This window comes from Mastigoproctus giganteus, chromosome 1, assembly GCF_048544385.1.
Source record: "Mastigoproctus giganteus isolate SK-2022 chromosome 1, ASM4854438v1, whole genome shotgun sequence".
NCBI classification, from domain to species: domain Eukaryota; kingdom Metazoa; phylum Arthropoda; class Arachnida; order Uropygi; family Thelyphonidae; genus Mastigoproctus; species Mastigoproctus giganteus.
Window position 1 is genome coordinate 135,509,462 of NC_143575.1, and position 22,579 is coordinate 135,532,040.

The 22,579-nt window shown below is 39.1% G+C and overlaps 1 protein-coding gene across 2 annotated transcripts in view; it reads right to left on the reverse strand.

The window, feature by feature from the left end:
* The window catches only part of Col4a1 (Collagen type IV alpha 1), a 1,206,096-nt gene that overhangs the window by 391,409 nt on the left and 792,108 nt on the right, over window positions 1-22,579 (reverse strand). The gene's annotated exons all lie outside the window — the stretch shown is intronic.

Genomic DNA, 22,579 nt, shown 5'->3' on the forward strand with positions numbered 1-22,579 from the left:
GTCGGATAGATGTGCGGAAATTTGCCTTTAGCCAGCGGGCAGTTGGTTTGTGGAATAGACTCCCATCGCTTGTTGTTGAAGTTGATAGCCTAAATAAATTTAAGGCTCAACTGGACAGGTATTTCGAACGAACGGAGGGGTGAAATGGGAGTAGTGGTTGTTTTTTTTTTTTTTTTTTTTTGGCTGATGCTGAATAAGCTTGCTTTCTTGCATCATATGCCTCTACTAATGCTAATGCTAATCCATGATATCAGTACAGAATTCACTTTAAAAATGGCAAACTTAAACAAATACAGTAATCACGTGACTTGCCTATCTCAATGTGCCATTATATCAAATGTTCTGCTATTTGGGGAGGCCATTATTTCTACAGTCTACCGTAATACACTGTGCTGCCACTTTATTAGGTACATCCTTGCTGTGCACACAAATGGTCTGTCCCACAATGATGCAAGTCACATGACCACAGTTGTGGATATAAATGCAGCAGAACAACCTTTCTATATCAATTAAGCATACAAACCATAGCAAGAATGGGAGAAAGGAGTGATATAACAGACTTAGAACGTTACATGGTAGTAGGTGCAAGATGTGCTGGACAAAGCATCTCTGAAACAGCAGTTCTCCTGAACTTTTCACGTACTACAGTTTCAAGGGTGTATCGAGAATGGTGCAATGAACAGAAAACATTCTCTCAACGGCACTCCTGTGGAAGGAAATCGCTTGTTGATGAGAGAGGTCAGAGGAGGATGGCTAGAATTGTGCAAGCAAGCAGATGGGCCACAAAGTTGCACATTGGTGCACAGAACAAAATATAGCAGCGGACCACTAGTCGCACTTTTTTGCGAATGGGCTACAACAGCCGACGGCCATATCACGTACCTTTGTTATCAATGAAGAACAAGAGAGCACACCTCCTGTGGGCACAGAAACACCAGCACGAGACCATTGAGAATTGGAAAACAGTTTCTTGGTTTGAAGGGTTGAAGTTCCTGGTGCATCATGTTGATGGAAGGCTCAGAATTTGGCAAAAACAACATGAATCCATGGACCCATGATGTCTGACGACTACTGGGCAAGATGGTGGGGACAGTGTCATGGTGTGAGGAATGTTTTCTTGGCACACGTTGGGTCCATTGATACCCATAGATTCACATCTGAATGCCACATTGTACCTAAACATCGTTGCTGACCAAGTGCATCCGTTCATGTTGACTGTTTATCCTCAGTCAGATGGTTACTTCCAGCAGGATAATGCACCAGTGCGCAAAGCCCGAATCACTATGGAATGGTTCCAGGAACATGACAATGTATGTACAAATTTGTATGTATGTATATATGTATTTGTCTTGTGGCACCTGGAACGTTAGTTCATCTCCCCCTCGTTTCAATGACAATAACTTTTCTTTGCTGTAGTGGTCCACTCAGTCTCCGGATCTCAAACCTATTGAACATCTTTAGGATGAGCTGGAAAGGGCTGTTCGCTGCAGGCCTACACCTCCGTGGAATCTCAAGGAACTGCGTGACACACTCATGTCTGCATGGTACTCCATTCCTGCACAACGTTTTCAGCATCTTGTTCAATCCATGCCTAGATGAATTCAGGCTGTTTTGAAGACTAAAGGAGGCTCAACATGCTACTAGGTAGGTGTATCTAATAAAGTGGCAACACAGTGTCTGTTCGAAGGCTAACTCTATAACATGCAGCTCTGCAGTAAGTATGCTGCATTCAGCATAAAGCTGCTTGGATATAGATAGCAGAAGATCCTAGGTATGATTGCAACTACTACCACAAATTGATTTGTAAATTGACACAAATTCTAAATTTGTAAACTGACAAATTCTAAATTTGTAAACTGACACAAATTCTAAATTTGTAAACTGATACAAATGGTTTGGCAGAGATTTCAGTGTTAAAGCATACTTCAGAAGCAACACAGTGGTTCATCTGCTTCTATGGAGAGGTTTTGGACAACAGATGTTCAAAATACTCCAATAGCACAGATAGCCTGATGATGATCAAAAGGAGCAAACAAACAAAAAGGTACATTGTTTCTGGTTCATACACATATCTGGAAAAAATAATCAATTTTATAATGCATAAGTGCAGGGCGGATGCATAGTAAGGTGGATCGGTCCACACCCAAAGATGTAAAAGAGGAGAAACTGCTAACAGGAGAGATTGTTAACAGGAGAGACTGCTTCTACAGGGATGGGATACACTTAAATAGAAAAGGTGCAAGAATGTTTGCTGATGCTATCGAGGCAGTGTTAGGTGGGTCGGAAAACTGCTAGATTGGGGGGATACAAGGACTAATAGATTAACAGTAGCCACTGGCAGAGGTGAAAGTGATTCTTGCACTGCTTCTATTGGAATGAGCAGCAGCCTGGAAAATAAGATGCAGAATATTTCAGAGATTGCTGTGAGTCATTGGGGTACAAGTAAACACATGGGTTGTGTTAGGGCAGCTAAGAAAAAGAACAGGTGCATGTATCCTTGCGTGTACACCAATGCTAGGAGTTTGGTAAATAAATTTCATGAATTTAAGGTATTGCTCAAAGCATCAAAGGCGGATATTGTTGGGATATCAGAGACATGGTGTCACACAGATATAAGTAATGCAGAATTGGAATTTGGGGAGTACAACGTCTACAGAAAGGATAGACAGGATAGGAAGGGAGGAGAGGTTATGCTATTAGTTAAGAAACATATAAAATCCAAGGAAGTGAAGCCAGTCGACATCACTGGTTGTTGTTGTTATTTGGTTTTTAGGAGCATTAGCAACTAAGGCCATATTGCTCCGGGAATATGCGGTGGTCATTCCCTGACCTTTCCACATCCTTCGTATTTTGTGGTGACGGGCTCGAACCCCGGTCTAATCAAGAAGCGTGTGCTACGCACTGCTGCTCCTTCCCACCTGGCTACGGAGGCGCCTTGACATCACTGGAAGTGTAGAGTCAGTTTGGTGTGACATAAGCATTGGGAGATCAAAATTGAGAGTAGGAGTGTGCTACAGGCCTAATGACTCTGATAAGTCTAATAAGAAACTGTATAGGACAATTGAGTGGGCCAGTAAATCAGAGAGTCTAATAATGGGGTATTTTAATTTCCCAGATATTGACTGGAATATCTGGGATTGGCGGATTGGTCACTCACACACTAGCTAGGCTTTTGTGGATTTATTGGATGATTATTTTCTAAATCAGCATGTTCGGGAGGCAATACTCTTGATTTGATTATCAGTACTGATTCTTCATGCATTAAGAATCTGCAGATACAGGAACCACTAGGTGGCAGTGATCACAGTGTGCTGAAGTGGGATTTACTCAAAGAGGTAACTACCATCAGGGGTAAAGGGAAGGGTTATTGCTTTTGTAAAGGTGACTACGGTGGTCTGAGACAGTATTTAAATTCTATACGGTGGGACCAAGTGATGATGTTACCAACAGCAAATTCAAAATGGGAAGTATTCAAAGAATTTATCTTAGAAGCTACTAGGCTTTACATACCAACTAAGAAATATTGTTCAAGGTTTAGGCCTAAATGGATGTCAGATGAAATAATGAGACATGTGGCAGAAAAGAAAAATGCATGGGATACATATAAATTAACACGTGACACAGAAGCCTATCATAGATACAAGTTGATCTGTTACAAAGGAGGTTAGTCAGGCAAAGGCAGATTACGAGAAATCTTTGGCAAGGGATGCAAAGAAAAACAGCAAAGAGTTCTTTACTTATGTTTAACTCTAGAAGGAAGGGGATGAATCAGATTGGTCCACTTGATATCGATGGGTCAACTGTTGATGATCCTACTTAGGTAGCTAACAAACTAAATGAATATATTGCATCTACATTCACACATCAGGAGTTATTCAGTAAGGGGAATGCCATAGATGAAGTAAACACTGGCAGTGAGCTAGATGATCTTGTAATAATTGAGAGTAAAGTGGAGGAGAAATTGTTGAATATAAATACAAGAAAGCCATCTGGGGTGGATGGGATCTATCCAGTTATATTAAAGGAGGCACCAAAGGAATTAAGCAAACCGTTAGCCATAATTATGAGAGCTTCCTTGGACTCAGGGGAGGAACCCACAGACTGGAGATGTGCAAATGTAACCCCAATTCACAAAGGAGGATCAAAGACTGACACAAATAATTATAGACCTGGGAGTTTACCTTCTGTTCCAGGAAAATTAATGGAAGCACTGGTTAAACAATCACTGCAGGATCATCTTGACAAGAATTCAGTTATAGCTCAGACACAGCATGGTTTTGTTAAGGGAAGGTCTTGCCTGACCAATTTGATTGGATACTATGTAGTCACAAAAGAATTGGATGCAGGGAAAAACTTTGATATTATATATTTGGATCTTAGAAAGGCTTTTGATACTGTTGCACATGGAAGACTGTTGCACAAATTAGAGCAGTGTGGCATTGGTGGCATATTGTTGCTATGGATAAAGGGATGGTTGAGTGGCAGAAGACAGAGAGTGGTAATTAATGGACACTGCTCATAGTGGACTAATGTTATTAGTGGAGTCCCTCAGGGTTCAGTGTTGGGTCCATTGTTGTTTTCTGTATTTATAAATAATATTGATGATGGTATATCAAGCTTAATGTCCAAGTTTGCAGATGATACAAACATTGCCAGGGTTGTTAAGGACGATACTGATGCTATGCTCCTGCAACAGGATCTGGAAAGGTTGAGCAGATGGGCTGAGAGGTGGCAAATGAAGTTTAACATTGACAAATGTAAAGTACTAAATATGGAAAACAGCAACCCCAGAGCAACATATCAACTCTGTGGTACTACACTGACAGTGGTAGAGAATGAAAAGGACTTGGGGGGTAATTGTGCAGGCATATATGAAGTTTTCTGAGCAGTGCAGACGGGCTGCAAGAGTAGCTCATGGTGTTTTATCTGAGATATAAAGAAATTTTTCTAGCAGGGATAGGGAGGTGATTATTCCTTTGTATAAAGCAATGGTCAGGCTGCACCTTGAGTACTGTATACAGGTCTGGAGGCCTCATTTCAAGAAGGATGTAGAGCTGCTGGAACGGGTACAGAGAAGGGTAACAAGGTTAGTGAACGGAACGAAGGGTTGCTCTTATGAAGAAAGGCTTAAATTTTGCAAATTACAGTGTCTGGAGATTAGGCACCGGCGAGGTGATCTGATAGAGGTGTACAAAGCCTTGAATGGTTTGAGCATGCTCAATGCTGATGGGATACTGCCTCTTGCTCAGAATAATCACCTGAGAGGGCATAATTTCAAATTGAGGAAAGACAGATGTAGGATAGAGGTACGGAAATTTGCCTTTAGCCAGGGGGTGGTTTGTTGGTGGAACAGAATTCCATCCCTTGTTGGGGAAGTTGATAGCCTAAATAAATTTAAGGCTCAGTTGGACAGGTATTTCGAATGAACGGAGAGTACGAAGAGCAGTGTCCACTGATTACCACTCTCTGCCTTCTCCCACTCGGCCATCCCTTTATCCATAGCAGTAATTTGCCTCCAATGCCACACTGCTCCAATCTGGGCAGCAGTCTTCCATGTGGAACAGTATAAAAAGCCTTTCTAAGATCCAAATACAGTAAACCCCCAAGAAAAGCGGGGGTTACATTCTTGAGAAATGCCACGAATACTGAGTTATGGCTCCCATAGTAATAAAGGGGTTCCGTTCCACAGTATGAAATATATAAGGAAAACTTGTCTAAAATTTTGTCTATGTGTGTATTATATGTACCTTCATAATATGACTATGTATATAGACAGTACATTGTGAAATGCAAGCATATGACATCGAAATGAAAATAAGAAACAATTTAATATTAAATGTAATATTTATAGAAATTTCAAACAAATCTTTCAAACCAGCGCCTTTGCTAGCTAAAAAACTTATCCCGCCAGTGCTATCACCAGTTTCGCTAAAGTGTTGATAAGGGAGTTTTGCCTTTTCACGAATGAGGAGTGAACTTAACGGAATTTTATTATGAGTTCCGTCTTCTATCCACAGATTTAAAGCTTTTTCCATTTTTTTATAATTTAACATCATGAGTTACAGAGCAAAGTTTTGAAGCAATTAGCGTGTTTTCACGGACACTACGGCGGATTTTTTTTTCCGATTTCTTGATTGATCGTACCATTGACTCATTGATTTTATAATGTTTTGCCACTGATGAGACACTTTCACCATTAGAAATTTTATCTAATAACTCATTTTAATTTAACTCATTTTAATAACTCATTTTATTCACTAATGTCATCACCTTCTTTGATCTTTTCACATTTCCCTTGTTATTCGTAGCTATATTTTTGTACGAGTTAGAAAGAATTTGTAATAAAGTCACTTTCTTCTATTAACAAACTAGAAAAAGTCTGTTTTACACTGCAAAATGGTAGATTTATCACTTTTAAGCATATCAATTTATAAATTTATAAGTTTATTCAATTTATAAGCATATAAATTAAAAGCAAACGATGAAACCTTCCATGACAAGTGCATAACACATACTGAACAAGGATACGCGAGAAACATCCATGCTCGCGATTTTGTCATCCCTCTCCCCTCCCCCCACTGAGCACTTTTTTACCAGGAAAGATAATTTTAGCTACGCCCATGTTTTTTTATGGCGGAAAATGTTCACGGCGCTTTAAAATTCACATTTTTTTTTAGGTTTCATTTTATATTAAATCAGCGACTGCGAATACGCGAAACCGCAAATACAGATACCGCGAATAGCTGGGGTTTACTGTATATCATATCAAAGTTATTCCCTGCATTCAGTTCCTTTGTGACCACATCATAGTATCCAATCAAACTGTTCAGACAAGACTTCCCCTTAACAAAACTATGCTGTGTCCTAGCTATAACTGAATTGTCTAGATGATCCTGGAGTGCTTCTTTAACCAGTGCCCCCATTAATTTCCCTGGAACAGAAGTTAAACTAACAGGTCTATAATTACTTGTGTTCCCCTTTCATCCTCCTCTGTGAATTATGATCACATTTGCACTTCGCCAGTCCATGGGTACCTTCCCTGAGTCCAAGGAAGCTCTCATAATTATGGCTAAGGGTTTGCTTACTTCCTTTGCTGGCTCCTTTAATATAACTGGATAGATCCCATCCACCCGAGGTGCCTTTCTTATATTTATTTTCAACAATTTCTCCTTCACTTTCCTCTCAGTTATTACAAAATCATCTAGCTGACTGCCAGAGTTTAGTTCACCTCTTTCATTTCCCTCCCTGAATAACTCCTCTTGTGTGAATGTAGAGGCAAAATACTCATTTAGTTTGTTAGCCACCTGAGCAGGATCATCAACATTTGATCCATTGATATCTAGTTGACCAATCTGATTCATCCCTTTCCTTTTAGAGTTTACATAGGTAAAGAACTCTTTGCTGTTTTCCTTTGCATCCTTTGCCAAAGATTTCTCATGATCTGCCTTTGCCTGCCTATCCTCCTTTGTGATGGTTACAGACCAGCTTATATCTATCATAGGTTTCCCTGTCACAAATTAATTTATATGTATCCCATGCATTTTTCTTTTCTGCTACATGTCTCATTAGTTCATCAGACATCCATTTAGGCCTAAACCTTGAACAATATTTCTTAGTTGGTATATAAAGCCTAGTAGCTTCCAAGATTAATTCTTTGAATGCTTCCCATTTTGAATTTGCTGTTATTAACATCATCAGTTGGTCCCACCGTATAGAATTAAAATGCTGTCTCAGACCTTCGTTATTGCCTTTACAAAAGCAAAAAACCTTCCCTTTACCCCTAATTTTGATTTCTCAGTGCTCACGTCACACCAAACCAACTCCACACTGCACTGTCCTACGAAGTCCACTGGCTGTACTTCCTTGGATTTTATGTGTTTCTTAACTAATAGCATAACCCTTCCTATCCTGTCTATCCTTTCTGTACGCATTGTACTCCCCAAATACCAATTCTGCATTGCATATATCTGTGTGACAACCAACACGTCTTTGATATCCCAACAATATCTACTTTTGATGTGTTGACCAACACCTCCAATTCATCAAATTTATTTACCCAACTCCTAGCATTGGTGTACATGCAAGTACTCATGCACCTGTTCCTATTCTTAGCTACCCTAACACAACCCATGTGTTTACTTGTATTGCAATGACTCCCAGCAGTCTGAAATCTCCTGCATCTTGTTTTCCAGGCTGTAACACATTCCAATAGAAGCAGTGCAAGAATTGGCTTGTTGCAGCCTTCTTTCAATAACCCTCATGTTTTATGACTCTAACTGTTTACAGTTAGAGTCAAACTGTTTTATGACTCTAACTGTCTAACTGTTTTACTCTAACTGTTTACAGTTAGAGTAAATTGTTCTATAATGGAATTAATTTGAGGGCAAAAAGCATAATACTTAATAATGATCTGTCTGGTACTTCCTCTTCTTGGCAAAAGAGACAAGACAGTGGGGATCCCACACAAACTTGGAAAGACCAAATGGCTAAAAGGTTTTTAATAAAAACAGGGAGATGAACCTCTAAGGCCGAGGCTATACAAATCTTTTAAGATTCCAAATCTCACAGTTGTGTCATACGCTTTCTCCATATCAAAGAATAGAGATAGAGGACATTCATGTTTTAGGAAAGCATCCCAGACGGATCTTTCCAGTCTAATAAAATGGTCCAGAGCGGACCGGTTCCTTTGGAAGATACACTGGATGACGGAGAGAGGGTCATTTGATACTAAACACAGTATTAAATTAAAATTAACCATTTGCTCCACAATTTTGCACAGAGAGCTAGTCAAAAGAATAACAGGATAATTAGGAAGGATTTTAGGATCCTTTCCTGGCTTTGCAAAAGGCAAGAACGTTTGCCATTTACCAGGCATTCAGAAACTGCTCTTCAATAAAGATTCTGTTATAAAGAAGGAGCTGGTGGTCATTGATTTTTGCAAAAGGTGCTTAATCATTTCATGCTGCATGCCATCTGGTCCAACACTTGCTTTGAAAGGGTGAGAGAGCTTTTTTAGTTCCTGTATAGTGAATTAGTAGTAGTAGTAGTGGTGGAGGTGGTGGTGGCATGAGATGCAAGAAAGCAAGTGTATGAACTTATGCAGCATCAGCCAAAAAAAAACAAAAAAACACACCATTCCCTCCAAATGCCTGTCCAGTTCCTCCTTAAATTTATTTAACCTATCAACTTCCACAACGACAGATGGAAGTTTGTTCCAGCAATTAACCACCCACTGGCTAAAGGCAAATTTCCGCACATCTATTCTACATCTGCTGTCTTTTCTTCCTTTGAATATATGCCCCCTTAGGTTTGTAATCTGAACAAGTGGAAGGATCGCATCAGAATTCCGCGTACTCAACCCATTCAAGTCCTTATACACCTCAATCAGATCACTGCACAGGTGCCTAGTCTCCAGCCACTGCAATTTGCAGAACTTAAGCCTCTCTTGGTAAGAGGATCCCTTCATTCCCCTCACCAATCTTGTTGCCCTTCTCTGTACATGCTCAAGCAAATCTACATCCTTCCTAAAATGAGGCCTCTAGACCTATATGCAGTACTAAAGGCGTGGCCTGACCATTGCCTTATACAGAGGGACAATCACCTCCTTCTCCCTGCTAGCAAAATTCCTATATATCATTGACAAAACCCCAAGACCTACCCTGGCAGCCTGTCTGCATTGCTCAGAAAACTTCATATCTGACTACACAATTACTCCCAGGTCTTTTTCATTTTCTACCACCTTAAGTGTAATACCACACAGTTGGTACGTTTCTCTGGAGTTACTTCTACCCATATGCAGTACTTTGCATTTGTCAAGGTTAAACTTCAGTTGCCACTTCTTAGCCCATCTGCCCAAATTATCTAGATCCTGTTGCAGTAGCATACTGCCATTACTGTCATTAACAACCCTACCAACCTTTGTATCATCTGCAAACTTCGACACTATGCCTGATATACCTTCAACAATATCATTGATAAATATACAAAACAACAGTGGACCCAAAAATGAACCCTGTGGGACTCCATAAATAACATTAGTCCACGAAGAGCAGCACCCATTAATTACCCCTCTCTGTCTTCTCCCACTGAACCATATTTTTATCCATTGTAACAACTTAACCTTAATACCATTCTGCTCCAATCCGTACAATAGTCTTCCATGCACAACAGTGTCAAAAGCTTTCCTGAAATCCAAATATATGATATCAAAATTATTTTTTGCATCCAGTTCCTTTGTAACCACATCATAATATCCTATAAAATTTGTCAGACAAGGCTTTCCCTTAACAAACTCATGCTGTGTCTGAATTATTGCTACAGGCTTGTCTAGATGATTCTGCAATGCATCTTTAACCAGTGACTCCATTATTTTACCCGGAACAGAAGTTAAACTAACTGCTCTGTAATTACCAACACCCTTCGATCCCGCTTTGTGAATTGGGGATACATTTGCACATCTCCAGTCCATGGGGACCTCCCTGAGTAAAAGGATGCTCTCATAATTATGGTTAAGGGTTTGCTTAATTGCTTTGCCGCCTCCTTTAATATAACTGGATAGATCCCATCCATCCCAGGTGCCTTTCTTATGTTTAACTTCAACAATTTCTCCTCCACTTTGCTCTCAGTTATTACAAAATCATTAAGCACCCTGCTACAATTTGATAACCTTCTGGCATTTTCAAACTTTAATAACTCCTCATGTGTGAATTTAGATGCAAAATACTCAATCAGTTTGTTTGCTATCTGAGCAGGATCATCAACAGCTGAACCATCGATATCCAGTGGATCAATCAGATTCATCCGCTTCCTTTTATAGTTTATATAAGTAAAGAAATCCTTGCCGTTTTTCTTAGCATCTTTTGCCAAAGATTTCTCGTAATCTTCCTTCGTCTGCCTAACCTCCTTTGTGACCTGATTACAGACTTATATCTGCATTGGCTTCTGAGTCGCTTGATAATTTATATGCATCCCATGCATTTTTCTTCTTTGTCACGAGTCTCATTAGTTCATTTGATAAACATTTAGGCCTAAACCTTGAACAATATTTCTTAATAGGTATGAAACTTTTAGTAGCATCCTTTTAGTAACATCATTTTAGTAGCATTTAGAGTCTCATTAGTTCATTTGATAAACATTTAGGCCTAAACCTTGAACAATATTTCTTAATAGGTATGAAACTTTTAGTAGCATCCATGATTAATTCCTTGAATGCTTCCCACTTAGAATTTACTGTTGGTAGCATCATCAGCTGATCCCACTTTACAGAATTTAAAAACCATCTGAGACCACTGTACTCACCTTTACGAAAGCAAAAACCCTTTCATTTACCCCTGATGGTAATTATATCTTTAAGTAAATCCCACATCAGTACACTGTGATCACTGCCACCTAGTGGTTCCTTTATCTGCAAATTTTTAATACACGAATGATCACAGCTGATAACCAGTTCAAGAGTATTACCCTCTCTGGTTGCCTCTCGAACATGCTGCTGCAGAAAACAATCATCCAATAAATCCACAAAAGTCTTACTAGTGTGTGAGTGACCAACCCACAAGTTCCAGTCAATATCTGGGAAGTTAAAATCACCCATTATAAGACATTCCGATTTACTAGCCCACTCTATTTCTCTGTACAATTGTTCACTGTACTTATTCGAGTCATTAGGCCTATAAAACACTCCTGCTCTAATTTTTGCTTTCGCAGTGCTTATGCGACACCAAACTGACTCAACAGTGCACTGTTCATCTATATCAACTGGATGCACTTCTTTTGATTTTATGTTTTTCTTAATTAACAGCATAACACCTCCTCCCTTCCTATCCTGTCTATCCTTTCTGTACACATTGTTCTCCCCAAATTCCAGTTCTGCATTCCTTATATCTGTGTGACACCATGTGTGGCCAATTGTAGGGATAAAGAACCTTTAATGTGAAATTAATTGATTTTTTTTACTTGTATGTTTCAGGACCAGGAGATCTGGTGGATAGAAAATTTCAGAGATGTTAGAAATTTTTCCCCAAGAGCATTGGCTACAGCAGTTGGCTCTGCAATAGTGAATCCATTATATTCTAGGATCAATTAGTGAGATGTATATTTTTCCCTCATTTTCCAGATTTTATCCCAGATCAGCTTTGGTGCTAGTAGACTGGGTAATTGCTCATGTGAAATGGAGCCAATATTTCTTGAGACTCTGCAGCAGATGTAGCATGCTTTTGCTCATGCATGTTTAAAGGCTATTAGATTGGCCATGGTAGAATATCATTGAAATATTCCCCAAGCTTGTTTTGAGCCTTTTTTTGCTGTTGTGCATTCATATTCCACCATGGTTTTAGAAAAGTTGGAAACCAGGTAGATGTTTTTGGAGTGGCAATTGCTGATGCATGAACAATATTTTCTCTGATATATGTGACTACATTACTGATCGGCTCCTGGCTGACTGTAGTGATGTCAAAATCTTCCAGATGTTGAAAGGCATAGCAGTCAGTCTGATCAATCTTCCACCATGGTAACCTAAAGGGAAGATACAGTCTTGCACAAATTAGGGTGGTTATCACAGAGAAGTGATCACTTCCATAAGGTTGGCTGCACAATAAGATCATCAAGGTCTTTTTGGGAGATGTTGGCCCAAGGTGGCAAAAAAAATCAAATAAACTGTTAGTAAAAACCCAACTGTAAGGCAAATTACTACTGCTTCTCAGTTAGTGGAAAGCAGACAGTAAGTGGACAGGTTGGAATGGGGTCGGATTGCTCACAAGGATGGCAACTTCTCCATGGGTAGGGCCATCCCCAGTTCTATCCTTATATATTATGATAGCAGTATTATAAAAGCATGGGTTTTCATTTGCTTTCAAATATGTCTGCTGCAAGCAAAAGCCAACTTGCTGTACTTTTTCAGGAAGGCCTTGATGTCATCAGCATTTCACCAGAATCCATGACAATTCCACTGTAGGAACCTAGCCATTATTTTGGCTTGGTGGGTTCATCAAGCTTCCAAAGTGCTGCGAGCTTACTTTTCCCAGTCTTGAATTTATCTCTTTTGGGGAAGTATGGACACTGTCCTCTCTCTCTCCATTTATCCTCAGCAAAGAGTTCCAAGACTGTTACATTAGTTACCTCCTTCTCCTTATTTTTCTTGAGAGAGATAGGATGTACTTCTGGTGGAGCATTAGGAGGCACGGATATAGGAGAGGTAGCTGATTGATCCTTCGGTGCAGGTTTTATTGAGCTTAACAGATAGCATGCGAATCGGATGGGAGTGAATGACTCTTTTAGTGGGATGGTCATTTCGGTCTGAATTTTGATGGTACCTTTATTGAGTATAGTTAGGTACGTTTATTTGCATTTATAAGTTTCACAGATTTTCTTGCTTCCTGATATGATATGTTCAACTCTGCCTTAAGTCTTTGTATTTCTTTTTCTTCCTTGCATCTCTGGCATGCTCGTGAGTATGCAGGGTGCTTTCCTTGGCAGTTAATATAGATTTTGGGGCTGAACATGATGTAATTTTGTGGTTTTGTGCAGCACAGTGAGCTTATACAAAATCTTCATGGCAGCCCATTTGAGAGTGTCCATATTTCTGGCACTTAAAGCCCTTAAAGGATTTGGAACATATGGATGCACTGGACAGAATGTAGCCTGCTTTGATCTCATTAGGAGACACTGGTGAGTTGAAATTAGGATGATGTTTCCAGTAGGAACAAGTTTCAAATCCCTACACATGAAGATTCGTTTTGCAGCTATCACTTCTTGGGAACATAAAAGATTTCCTCTTCTGACACTTCCATGAGATCCCATTTAGCAGCAATAACACCACGGGATGAGTAAAGTGTCTAGTGGGGGGGGGGTAACTGTGATAGGCACCCAACAAAGGTGGCTTAAATAAATGGTGGCTTATTTAAAAATTGATACATTCAGTTAAAACATATAATGGATATAGTGTTATTTGTAACATGACTCCGGGGGTTTCCTCCAGCTTCACGTTTAACTCTGTGATGAAGACAAATACTGTAAACACCAGATAGTGTAGGTTAGTGTTGTTCATGTAGTGTTAATAAGGGGTGTGTTGGTCTGTTTTTCGTTCAGCCGCTTAGCTTAGGGGCTTGTGGGGAACACAAAAGCCCCTAGTTTACTGCCTATCACCACAAGAAGTGGGTCGGGTCAGTAGGAAGTGAAAGCTCTGGCGAGGTGAATCGTGGGCTGCCAGAGCATCCTGGGAGAGCCCGGAAAAAAATATATAAAGAATTTTTGTTGAAAGGAAATATGAGGAGATAGGAAGAGCATGGGATAAAAGAGGTAGAAGTATATGGGGAAGTTAAAGAGCTCCAAGTGATTAGTGGAGTTGGGAGAATGGTAGAGACAACAGATGAATTTGACACAATGAAGTAAAGAGATTTTAAGCCAGAGAAAATCAAAGAGAGGAGAGTCCAAATTACCAAGTCTCTGACAGGGAATATCGGACATATGCACAAGTCCCACCTTTGTGGCGAAAAGAATCATATAGCAAATAATTTGGGCTACTGAGATGAGTAGTAGTTGAATCAACTGATAACTGAGATTCTGTCCGAAAAAGTACATGGGATTTGGCAGACTGCAAGTGGAAATGGACATCGTTGAGATTAGAATTGAGAACACGATTATTTGTGAAATGAACCAGGAAGCGTTTGGGAGGTTTAGATCTTTTTGCAGATAAGCTTACTCTATTTGTTTGACAATTCATGGTGTATTCAATAATAAGAAAAAGTGGGGGGGGGGACATGCTGTATGAAGTAATGAATTTTTTAGATATGGCGTACACATGGTAAGAATATACCCAGATCCTTGACATAACATGACCTTGACAATGCCCCCTATATACACATACTTGTACTCCCTCCAGTCACTATCTTGCAGAGTAGAGGTATAAGGTATGTTCGTGTCAGACGGCACCTGGGATTTCTCCCATCTCCGCTGCAGAGTAGAGGTAGCAAGATTAGACACTAGCTGATCCAGAAGCCTCCTGAAGAGTTACCAATAGGTTTGGTCTGGTCCAGTGTACTAACTAGTGGCCAGCCTGCGAACACTGTCTTAGAGCTGTACCCTCGAAATGTAAGGAAGATTGGATCTCACCATGACATTCATCATAACCTCAAAAGTCATCAGTTATACTGCATGATAGAAGAGATGGGGAAGGGTTGACCGGAACTGAGCTCTGGAGACTAAACATGGGTTCCACCACTTCAAGCCTCCAATAAGCAAAGTTGTGGTATTGCACTAGTTGATGAGAGTCATCTACCACCTAGTAATGTTGTAAATAGGTATATTATACCTATTTACAAATTTTTATACTTCTTTTTTTCTTATTCATCCATACGACTCTTTCACACCAAGGAGGAGGGTTACCGGTAAATGTAATATATATTTATAACTAACTAACAACAACATTTAATTTAATCTAATATAAAAGGATAACTTACCATAAGTAAATTGTCAATAGAATAACTCACTCATTGATGTAATTTATGTAATAAAACTTCCTTTTGTACCATGATTTGTCACTTGTGTTCACTCATTTAGTTCTTTTGCTCAGTAACACACAAACATCCTCTCACAGAATCTTTTTCACTCTTGCACTTCAAAATTCATTCAGATTTTTATTCATCTACACATCCATTTGCTCACTTACTCAATGCAAGTTTCAGTTATTCACATTCACCACACACATTTAATCATTCACATTCAACACAGCATTCTCTCTTTCACATAATCTCACTCACACACACACACACACACACACACACACACACACACACACACACACACACACACACACACACACACACACACACACACACACACCTCCAATAACTTCCTTCATTCACTCTCACATTTAAGTTCTCTCATATTTGCCCAATCACACAAACCATCATTCACCCTCACAGCCATGCATTCACTCATTTTCTTACATTTATACTTTCTCATTCACCCTAGTACACCACAGTGGCTCTCAGCTTACTAATATTTATTCAGCTGAGGAGTAGCCCCAGCTGCAGACACCATTCAGTCTCTCGATGGTCATATCAGTTATGTTGTCTGTTTTGTTATGTCACCTCTGTCCTAGTCAGCGTGAAGACATGCTATGATGGGAAGGGCAGTACCAGCATGCCCTAGTTGCCATTCGGTCATTCAGGTTATTTTCCTGTTCCCAGAGTCCCCCCCCCCCCCTCCAAATAGAGGCAGGGAGACCTCAAGGTCAGGAGATCAAATTTGGTTGTTCAATCCAGTAGATATGTCAAATTTGGGAGGTTCTGTCCTGTTAATTCTGTCATTCTCTTGGCATGAGGAGCGACATGGGCAGTGTAGGTCTATGGGCAAACAGGTTGTAGTGCCTGTCTCTGCAGATTTCATCTAATCTCAAACATTTTTTGAGCAGAGTTAGTAAAGGTCTTATAAAGGCTCTCCTCCAATATGAATGATCTTGGGCCCTAGGAAGGGAACCAATTTCTGAAACCAGTAAGTCGATCAATGAAATCAATAAGTTGATTTTGTTGCATTTCATGTATTGTGCAGCCATACAAAATATGCAACCAGTCCTAACTTTTGCCACACAGTTGAGGTCATCTGTCAGTCCCAAGGATGCCAATTTGGCATTGAGAGATCCATGACCAGTCAAGTTAATAAGTTGTGTATCACCACAGGCATACCACTTAGGCGGCTTAGGACTAACAACTGCCACCTGTGGGAGAAACTTTCTGGTGACAGCAACTTTGTTTTCTTGCTCCCATTCAGTTTCCTATCTTTGATGTAATTGGATGGTAATTTGTTTCCTTTCTGCCATCATGTTATTGGCAGGATTGAGGTATAATTCCTAGGAATTCCTCTTTTCAGTTTGTAATATAACCCTTACTTTGCTATTTATAGATACAGTGCTTAACGGATAATATCATGTTGCACTTCTCAAACATAGGAGGGTCATCAGCCCTCAGCAGAAAGGAATGTGTCAGATGACTGTGTTATATGTGGAGCTGAGCAAGAACAACTTCCTCTTTATGATTCCTGCAAAAACTAGACTGCCATGTTTTGATCACAGGCTAAATCCAATGTAGCTTTTTTTGTTACATGTCCAAGCCATGAATCATGCCACTAGAAATATATCTTATCACGGATTATTTGCCAGTAGTCTGCAAAAAATAGACTGCCATGTTTTGATCACAGGCTAAATCCAATGTAGCTTTTTTTGTTATGTGTCCAAGCCATGAATCATGCCACTACAAATATATCTTATCACGGATTATTTGCCAGTAGTCTGTATAGGGGGACTGACAGGCCAAGGTTATTTGCAGGGGCTGCTGATTTAGCTGCAGCATTAAAACCGGCCATCATAGAGAGAATGCATGTATCATCTTGCTGAACCTGGGACAGGGTTGGATGACTGCCGTATCACAGCACTGATAAAGCCTGTAGTACACTCAGAAAATCGGGTGGACAATCTCTGGCCCATGGGCCAACTCCAGCTAGCAAAGCAAATATGTGTAATCCAGTCTGTGGTCATTTTGAACATACAGTAAACCCTTTTGAACATACAGTAAACCCTCATTAATCCAGACACCAGTAATCTGGACAGCTCTAAAAAAATTTAAAAGTATAAAAATCAAACGGTGATCGGGGTCAAAGGTCATATGTATTGTGTCCGAGGTCATTGGGCCATGATGACTCATGTTGCACAAACAACCTGGTTCCTGGCTGTGGTTCAGACAGTTTTTTTGTCGTTTGCTCTGCAGTTATGAGCTTCTATCTTTTGTTGTTTGTGCTGTGCAGTTAAACAATGTCTTTAAGTAAGTCTAGTGTCGGACAGAAGCATAAGCATAAAATGCTTTCTCTTCACGATAAACTATCAGTGATCGAAAAACTTGAAAAAGGAGCTTTAGTGTCCAGCATCTGTCTTGAGTACGGCATCGCCAAACAAACCGGGTCAGACATTAAAAAGAAAAAAAGTGAAATTCGTAATTTTAATTTTGTTCTCAAGTTTAATGTGGAGAAAGAAAAAAGTAAAGTTAAATGAATGCGGATGCCTACTGATAAAACACTAGATGATGCTGTGTACAAATGGTTTTCCCAACTTTGTTCGTCTGGTTTGGCTGTGCGAGGATTAGAAATTCAAGCAGCGGCAGAGAGACTGGCTGAACAGTTAGGAATTGAACAATTTAAAGCAAGCTCAGGTTGGCTTTTTAGATTTAGAAGACGGCATAACATTTCAAACAAGAAAATCTGTGGGGAAATTCTTAGTGCTGATTTTGAAGTTGTTGAGCCTTTCGGGAAACAACTGAATGATTTTATTGAAAAGGAGGGTTATCAATTGAACCAGGTTTACAACTTTGTTACACTAGACATTACAAAGCGTATTTCATATAATCCGGACGCATTAAAACGGACACCTCTCGGTCCCTGTTAGTCAGGTTTATTGAGGGTTTACTGTATATATATTTTTGAATTAATGGAATTTCTGATGTAAATTTAGAAAATACTCTGCACATTATTATGACAAATATAAATCCAGATATCAATACTGATAAAAATAAACAGTATCAAATCTCTCATTAATATTAAAAAATAAAATATTGCAATTTTTGTTACTGGAATTGTATTTATATTTTGTTACTATAATTGTATTTTTGTAATTTTACCTTGAATTTGCATTTCATTTTTCTTATTAATAAAATTAATTATATGCATGTGTACCTATAAATATTACAATAAATAATTGTCATAAACATAAAAATGTTTATGACAATTTTTTCATTATATGCTATTTTAATATTCTTAAAAATCATGGAAAGCTAAAAGAAAATTGGCCACTGTACCTCACAGACATTTTATTTCGCCTGCCATTTATAAAGGCTGCCCATTCCTGCAATAAACCATTGGTACTGGCTAATTCTTATGTGATCCAGTGCTATCTCTATAGCATGCAGGTCTCCAGCATATATGCTGAATTAATACTTTTTCTTTTGAGATATAGTACTGCCTAATAAGACAACAAGAGATCCCATATGATTACAACTTCGAGCCACATGTATAAACTGGGAAGAAGTCAGAATGTTTAACTTAGTGTGCTGAATACAGCTAAAGGTAGATGTCCATTTATGTTAATAAAGAATCTTATTATTATTATTATATAAGTGTTATAAAGATTTTCCAATCTTGACTCAAAAGTGAATTTTCACTTGGGGTAGTCTTGTATGGAATGCAGCTTAAAAGCATACTGTAGAGATAGATGCTTTCATCAAAGCAAAAGGATAGTTCATTTGCTTCTAATACAGACCTTTAGACATAAGATGTTCTGAATGCACCAGTAGCAATATGAATAGCTCGAGAATGGGGTCAAGTGACCGAAGGGTGCTATTTGCAGCAGATGCACATACCTGACACCCATAATCTAAATTTTATTGCACATTTGCACAATACAGACAGAGTAGAGTATAGCAGACTGCACACACCCCAGAAGTAGAAGAGCGAGCATGGAGGATGTTCAGTCCTCTCATTCATTTTGTGCGTATATGATGAATGTGTTGAAGAAAAAGTCAACTTTTTGTCAAATATGAATTCCAAGGATTTCATTTCTGGTAATAGGGAATGGTGCTTTGTACAAGTCTTAATTCAGGTGTGGAGTAAAGTTACTCTTGTGATAACCATGTAAGCAAACAGTCTTCTGCTTTGAAAACCTGAAACCATTGGCCATTGCCCAGGAGTTAGGGTGATCAATAGTTTGTTGCAGTTGTCTCTTGATAACTCTCATGATGCATGACTGGGTAGATGCGCTAAGTCATCAAAATAGAAGAACCTGATTATGTCTGGAGGAAATTGTTTGATAATGGCCTTTACTTTAATGGAGAAAAGCCATGAGAGGGTGCATCCTATATGAACTTGGAAAAAAAAAAAAAAAAGACAGTATAAAAAGTTTCTAATAAAACAAGAAGGTGAACTTTAGAGTGAGGTTATAAAGATCTTTTAAAATACCAAATCTCCAAGTTGTGTCATGCTTTTTTCATAAAAAAAATTAACACCAGGTGCTCTTAGGAAAGCATCTCAAATAGAGTTTCCAGTCTAATTCATTGCTTCAGAAGAGGTTATCTGATTCTAAGTACTATATAAGATGACTACTGATCATTCTCTCTCCAATATATTGCACAAAGAACAAGTCAGGGAAATAGTAATACAGTACTTCGTTGGGAATTTAGGATGAGCAGTAGCAACAAAGTATATCATCAGGTGAGGACTTCATCCAGACTTTCAAGAAAATCTTAATTTTCTCTACTATATTTTCAGTGGAGATGAGTGTTGGGTGTTTCAGAATGACCCAGAGATTAAGTTTTCATGCTGTGGACTTCAAAATCATAACCAAGGTCCAAAAAGTTTTGTTTAGAAGTCTAGGATCAAAATGATGCTGATCATGTTTGTTGACAATCAGGGTGAGATTCACAAGGAACTTGTACTTGAAGGGGAAGAGAGTCAATACTGCATTCTATGTGCGGGTGCTTCAATGACTATTAAAGCACATTTCCTGGATGAAGCCATTATTTTGAGAGCTGGGCAGCTGGTTCTTGTTGCATGACAATGCCCCAGCCATTCCACACTTGATGTGATGACATTTCTGAAAAACCATGGCACTGTACATATCAACAATCCAACCTATTCTCCTGATCTAGCACTAGTGAATTTCTTCCTCTTTTTGAAGATGAAAACTGCCCTCAAAGGAAACAGATTTCAGAATGTTGAGAACAAAAGAAAAATGTAACAGCCAAACTGAACACTATCTCTTCTGATGCCTTCAATGACTCTTTCGACAAACATTTAGAGCATTCAATCAGGTGGTGATTATTTGAATAAAGGCAAAGTCATTTTTTGAGCTTCTCCGCTTCATGTTCTTTTTATTGCATCAGTCTGGAACTTCATTGCCACATTTCATTTACAGTATTTCTTTGGTATTATTATTTATTATTATTATTATTATTATTATTATTATTATTATCCATATGATGCAAGGAAGCCTGAGGCTTATGCTGCACCAGGAAAAAAAAAAGTTCCCGAGTAGCCCTGAGAGAGAGAGAGAGAGAGAGAGAGAGAGAGAGAGAGAGAGAGAGAGAGAGAGAGAGAGTCAAAAGTAGAAGGGAATCACCAAGAAAGGGAAGAATGATGATATCCAGCTCAGGACCCTGGGTGTGCCTTACCTCTTAAATACATAGATACATATACACTCGGTGTTAACCCCCATCATAATGGGCTACATCGCATAGTTTGCACTATAAAAAGCTAAACAGCTTCATACACTAGAGCAATGTTAATTTGCCTAGTCGTGAAAGTCAAATGATAAAGTAGCAATTATGGGACATAGTAAAGATATCACAGAGTTTCAAAAGGCATAGTTATGAGGTTAAAAGGCATAGCTTCCATATCAGAAACAGCACATCTTGTTTATGGCCCATTGTGGTTAAGGTATACAATGAATGGTGTCGAACAGGTCAAATCACCTCTTGCCAATAGAACTGTAAAGGAATACACAAGGTGGATGTGTGTATGGTGAGCAAAGGGGTCAGAATGTTTTATGGCTCAATGGCAGGTCATTGCACAACAGTTGACATCGCAATACAATATGGAGAATGCAAGAACAAAATGACGTAGCACTGCACACTCAGACATATGGGGTTCCACAGCAGATGACCTAAGACGTACCCTCTCCTCACTGTTGATCACCATTGATAGTGAATGCTGTGGTATCAATAATACACTGGAAAATGGAAACGAGTGTGTTGGTCAGATGAGTCAAATTAACTAGTGCAACATGAGTCCATGGACAAATCATGCATGGTGTCCACTATTCAGCAAGTGGCGGTGTTTTACTGGGTATGTTTTATGTTTTTCTGGCAGGAACTAGGATCCCTGGTGTGCATGGACCAACATATCACTGTTGAGGAATACTGGTAGCTCTTAGGAGAAAATGTACACCTTGCCATGTTGCAATTTTTCCACACAGAAATGGGATCTTCCAAAACAATAATGTGCAGTGTCATTAGGCTGGCACTGTGCACAAGTGGTTCGAGGAACACAGTGAAGATACCACCCATCTTGATTGGCCTCCAAATTCTTCTGACATCAATCCAATTGAACACCTGTGGGGTGTTGTGGAAGGGGAAGTATGTGTATGGATATGCAACCGTCATCTATTCCAACACTGTGAAAAACTTACAGGTCGCATGGCTGTAGGTCCCCTATTGATGTCTTAAGGCATCTGGTGGAGTCAATGTCTAGGTGAATAGTGGCTGTTATCTGTATGAACAATGGCCCAACAAGGTATTAGGTAAGTGGTCAGAATTCAGTGATCACTGGGTTTATATATAAATAGCAGACTTTATTTTACCTTTCTAAATAAAAATTTTCAAGTTTCCTGTCCTGTTTGGTCCCTGTCAACAAGAATATTTGTGTGTTTCATTCTTGACCTCTACATAAGAGCTGTTATAGTTTATCCATATAGAGTCAGAATAAAGAATAAAATAATCAAGTGCACAGCTTTTCTTTATATCTTTTTATGCTACTTTCCATTTTATCT